Below are 6046 nucleotides of genomic sequence, written 5' to 3' on the forward strand. Positions count from 1 at the left end.
AAAATGTTTTATTTATTTCTAGGAGAGAGAGAGAGAGAGAGAGACAGCGTGAGCAGGGGAGGGTCAGAGAGAGAGGGAGTCACAGACTGAAACAGGCTCCAGGCTCTGAGCTGGCAGTCAGCACAGAGCCCGATGCGGGGCTCGAACCCAGGAACCGCGAGATCATGACCTAAGCGAAAGTCGGACGCTTAACCGACCAAGCCACCCAGGTGCCCCTTATCTCAACTGTTATGTGAAAAACATATATTTTTAAAAGTGAGGATGGGGTGCCTGGGTGGCTCAGTCGGTTAAGTGGCTGACTTAGGCTCAGGTCATGATCTCACAGCTGGTCAGTTAGAGACTCAGCCTTGCCACCTCCCTTTGGACTCTGTTAACACTCGGAGCCTGGAGCCTGCTTCCGTTTCTGTGTCTCCCACTCTCTGCCCCTCCCCCTTTCATGCTCTGTCTCTCTGTCTTTCTCAAAAATAAATAAACATTTTGAAAAAGTGAAGATAAAATCTCAGGAACACTGGCCTCTTGCTGATGACCTGTCCTTTTGATACCTCTCTTCAAAATAATATAGTGAGATGGGAGAGGAAAAGAACAAAAGACATGTACACAGAAACGGCAGGTAGACTTTAGTGGTGAACTAACAAAGAAGGTAAAATAGGCCACCCCTAGCCTGCCTGAGGATAGAAAGAGCCTTGCCCCAGGAGAAGGTGGAATTGAGGGAAAACCCTGGAGTTCTGAGTGGTTCTCAAATCAAGGAGTGAGGCCTCTAACAACAGCACTGTATTCATTTTTGTCAGGCACTGTAACAAAGTACCACAAACTGAGGGCTTAAACAGTTTATTTAAAATAAACTTATTCAGGAGCGCCTGGGTGGCTCAGTTGGTTAAGCAGTTAAGCTTCTGGCTTGGGTTCAGGTCATGATCTCATAGTTCCTGAGTTTGAGCCCTGTTCTGGGCTCTGTGGTAACAGCGCAGAGCCTGGAGCCTGCCTCGGATCCTGTGTCTCCCTCTCTCTCTGCCCCTCCACTGCTTGCACTCTGTCTCTCTCTCTCTCCCTCAAATATAAAGAAACATTTAATTAAAAAGACATTTATTTTCTAACAGTTCCGGAGGCCAGAAATCCAAGATCAAGTTGTCATCAGGGTTGGTTTCTTCTGGAGCCTCTCTCCTTGTCTTGCAGATGGCTGCCTTCTTTCTCTGTTTTTCACATGTTTTTTCCTGTGTGTGTGAAAATGTCCGTGTCCAAATATTCTTTTTTATATAGACACCAGTGATACTGGATTAGAGCCTACCCTAAAGACCTCAATTTAACTTGATTACCTCTTTAATGACCTTATCCCCAAAAGATTATATTCTGAAGTACTGGGGGTTAGGACCTCAAAGTATGAATTTTGGGGGGACAAAATTCAACCCGTGACAAGTATAAATTACCATATGGCTAAAGCATTTGTAAACAAAGTTAAAAGACAAGTGACAAAGAAAGAGAAAGAAATAATTGTAATATTTACAACACACAAAGAATTCTTATTCAGAATATACATACAGAGTTTATGTGAATCAATTAAAATATGTAAGCAATCCAATGGAAAAATGGACCAAGAACATGAATAGGAAATTCACAGGAAAGGAATACAAAATCATGAACATATAGGAAGATTTTCAACTTCACTTACCAGTTTTATGCAAACTAAAACAAAGTGAAGTTTTTTTCATCTATCAGATTGGCACAAATTAAATAAAAAACACTGATAATAAGTTTTGGCAACATGTAAGGAAGTAGGAACTCTCAAATGCTAATGGGAAACATAAATAGGCATGGGTTACAGAAGGCAGTACCTATTAAAATGTAAAACATGCATATGTTTTAGCCCAGCGTTAGTGTTAAACTTCTAGGAATCAATGTTACCAAAAAAGATGCACATATGCTAAAGAATATATGTAAGAGGGCTTTTATTTATGTAAATGTTAAAAACAATGTAAATGTCCATTCAATGGGAGAGAAGTTAAATGGAATCATTTAGGGGCGCCTGGGTGGCTTAGTCGGTTAAGCGTCCGACTTTCGCTTAGGTCATGATCTCACGGTTCGTGGGTTCGAGCCCCGCGTCGGGCTCTGTGCTGACTGCCAGCTCAGAGCCTGGAGCCTGTTTCAGTCTGTGACTCCCTCTCTCTGACCTTCCACTGCTCAAGCTGTCTCTCTTTCTCTCTCCTAGAAATAAATAAAAATATTTAAAAAAAATAAATAGAATCATTTACATCCCCTTCAGTGAATACAACATACCCATTGAAGTGAATGAGATGGTCGTGCACATCCTCAAGGGAAAAAAAGAAGTAAATTGCAGAACTATATTCTCATGGATCCATTTAATGTTTTTGTAAATGTGTATTTTTAAAGTAGACATAGTACACAAGCAATTTTGTAAAAATGTTTACTAAAATGTGGCCATGCCTCAAAGCTTCCTAGTCTTCTGAGACTGGCAGCTATCCTCATGGGAGCCTTGATTACCCCCAAATGTTTGCTTTAATCAATGTAATTAGCAGAATGTCAATTATGCTCGAAGACCAAGCAGCCCTGCAGTATTCCACAGCCAGTGCCTTTTGTTCAGGCAGCCCTGCCCACCCCCTTTGGTGACTTAGCTTCCCTCCATAATGTGGTTCTCTCTCCCTCCATTGCTCTCTGTTTTCTTATGAACTCTCAAGACCACTGTGGACAAATGGGAGGCTCTGGAGCCCTTTGATTGGCTAGGGCTTCGTTCCTGCCTGTTGTTCCAAGTCACACTCCTATCTTTTTTAAATGGCTCTTTGGTGGCTCCAGCTTGTAAACTTTTCTGTTATTCTCCCCAGACTGTATCTCTTTGTGTTTCTCAGTTTACTGAGAATGTCCATTCCCCCCACTACCTCACTAAGGCCAGAAATATGTGAGTTATCATCGTCCCCATCACTCATGCTTTGTTAACCACTAGACCCTGCAGAACTGATTCCTAAATGTCTCTCAAATCTGTATCCTTTTCTCTATTTTACTGCCAGTGCCTCTCACCTGGATATATTTTCACTCCCACCTTTTACCACACTCTCTTCCCTCCATTTGCCAGAGAAAGCTTTGTAAAAATCAAATTTGACCCTGTCCTTCACAGCTTAAAATGCCGCTGATGTCCCATGGACTACAGGATAGAATCCAAACCCCTTGAAATGGTGTACAAAGTCCAGTCCTATTGTCCTAGGCCCCCAGTCCCTGTATACATGTAGGCATTTCTCATTCCCCTAGCCCTTCATACAGCTCTGCTTTTTTATACTTTCCTGTAAAAGGTCATCAGTGCGCGTGTGTTGATTTCCCCTCCCTAGCACCCACTCCTATTTCTTGTGTAGCAGCATCCCAAGAACTATCTGCTTTGCTTCTCAACCCACATGTGTTTCAGATGAGTGAGTCTAGGCCTCATCCTCCACTTCAGGTCAAGCCAGATCTTTTAGCTTTCCTGTTCCTGGAATTTTAGTTTTGAACATTGTAAGAGGCTTGATGAGACAACCCATTTCTGGTTCAGCCCCACTTCCTGAGACTAATTCTTCAGTTTTCCTTTGAATCTATGACTTGACAATCTTCTTATCAACACTTTTTGGCATAAGCCAGCCGAGTAATTTTCTAAGGCTTTTAATCAAAGAAATTTCAATGAACCCTGCCCTTCTGCAGCAAACTGTTACTTATCCTTCAGGATCCAAATTAAGTGTCCACTTATTCATTCATTTATTCACCCAACAAATATTTACTGAAAACATACTATGAGTTGGGCATTATGCTAAGTGCTGGTGATATAATAGTAAATTGAACAGGTATGGTCTTTGGTCATATGGACCTTAAAATATCTACAAATAGGGGTGCTTGGGTAGTTTGGTCAGTTAAACATCTGACTCTTGGTTTCAGCTCAGGTCATGATTTCATGACTTGTGAGTTGGAGCAAGGAGCCTGCTTGTTAATTCTCCCTTCCTGGCTCCCTCTCTCTCTATCTTTCTCAAAGATTAAATAAATAAACATAAAAAAATATCTCCTAATAAGCAACTTTGGGGGGATTTCAGGTTTAGAGGGTAGAGTTAATCATATTCCTCCATTCATGGCATCTTATCAGTATTGGTATGGGCAATCAATTAATTACCTCAGATCTACATCCCACAACAGGCAATCATATTCATTTATTAGTATTTGAATGTGTTCTTGTGAAAAGCATGTGTAGTTTTGTGAGCATGTGTTTTTAATTAACACAAAGTATTACATCACATATTTTTGTAGTTTTCCAATTTTCCTCATGAAGCATGACAGCATGCCTATAATTGAGATGACATAATGGGCCTTAGAAGCAAATGTAAGGATTTTTACTTTTCCTTCTAGTAAAATGGGAGAGCATTTGAAGGCTTTGAGCAGAGAGGGCAACATGATTTGAATTGGTGTTTTACAAGGAAAACTCTGCTGTACTGAGACTGAAATTCAGGGGTGCAAGTGTGGAAGCAAGGCCAGTTAGGGGGCTTTGGCAATAATCTTTGGGAGAGTTGATGGTGATTTGAGCCACCTCCACGACAAACTCCTGTGTATAAACAAGAACAAAACCCAAGATAAATATAACCCTCAAAACTAACAGACAATGTGAAATGCAAATCATTGATAATCAGAGAAATGCAGATGAAAACAACATTGACAGGGATAGAAGGATTTAAAAGTCCCCTCGCACTGTTAATGAGAATATAGAGTTGAACAGCAATGTGATGCTGATGAGTTCTTAAGTTTGCACATACCCATGACCAAGCCGTTCAACTTCTGAGAGAAATTTTCATACAGATTCAAAAGAGAATATGGAAGAAGATCTTCATGGCAGCATTGTTTGGCAACAGGAACTTGAAGGCAATCTAGGTCTCCATCACTTGGTCAATGGAAGGGTAAAATGTGTATCAGGTTCTGTGATAAGCACTTTATATGCATTATCTCATCGTTTTTTCAAAACAACCTTAAGACAGTGGTACCTTTAAAAAAAGTTTTATTTATTTATTTAGAGAAAGACACAGAGAAAAAGACAGAGACAGAGAGAGACAGACAGTGCGCTTGTGAGCCAAAGTACGAGTGGGGAGGGGCAGAGAGAGAGAGAGAGAGAGCGAGAGCAAGGGTGAGAGAATCGCAAGCAGGCTCCAAGCTGTCAGCACAGAGCCTTACTGGGGGCTCCATCACACAAACCGTAAGGTCATGACCTGATTGGAAACCAAGAGTCAGAGGCTCAACTGACTGATCTGCCCAGGTGTCCCAAGACAATGGTATTTTTAAAAAATTTTTTGTTAATGTTTATTTACTTTTGAGAGAGAGAGACAGTGAACGGCAGAGGGGCAGAGAGAGAGAGGGAGACACAGAATCTGAAGCAGGCTCCAGGCTCTGAGCTGGTGAACCCGATGCAGGGCTTGAGCCCACAAACCGTGAGATCATGACCTGAGCCTAAGTCAGACGCTTAATCGACTAAGCCACCCAGGCGCCCCTTGAAATTTTTTTTAATGTTTATTTTTGAGAGAGAGAGAGAACGAGCTGGAAGGGGCAGAGAGGGAGGCATAGAATCCAAAGCAGGATCCAGGCTCGGAGCTGCCAGCACAGAGCGTGACATGGGGCTGGAATTCAGGAACTTCGAGATCACGACCCCAGCCAAAGTCGAACACTTAACCGACTGACTGCATGCAGCTTTACAGGAGATAAAAGGGAAACTATCCTCCCATGCACACTAATGGCTGCAGATTTTCTGGTACATTTTCTTTAGTGTTCGTTCAAGGACACTGGGATTCAGGGTCTCAACAGCGTACCAGGTATTTCATTCAACGGAGTCGTCTGACCCCATGGGATTCCGGATCTTCGCTTTTCTGGGCCCGGGAGGCTTTGGACTGGCCTGGGCCGTCAGCACCGCGGACAGCACCAGCGGGTGCAGGGGCGGGGCGTACACAGAGACGTCACGACGCGCGGAGTCTCGGGGCGCGCTCCCGAGCGGCAGGCGCTACAGCGTCACGTGACCCAGGTAATTGGCTGTGCTCGCCGCGCACCTCCT

Source organism: Hyaena hyaena, unplaced genomic scaffold (assembly GCF_003009895.1).
Source record: "Hyaena hyaena isolate Hyena2069 unplaced genomic scaffold, ASM300989v1 scaffold_78, whole genome shotgun sequence".
NCBI lineage: Eukaryota > Metazoa > Chordata > Mammalia > Carnivora > Hyaenidae > Hyaena > Hyaena hyaena.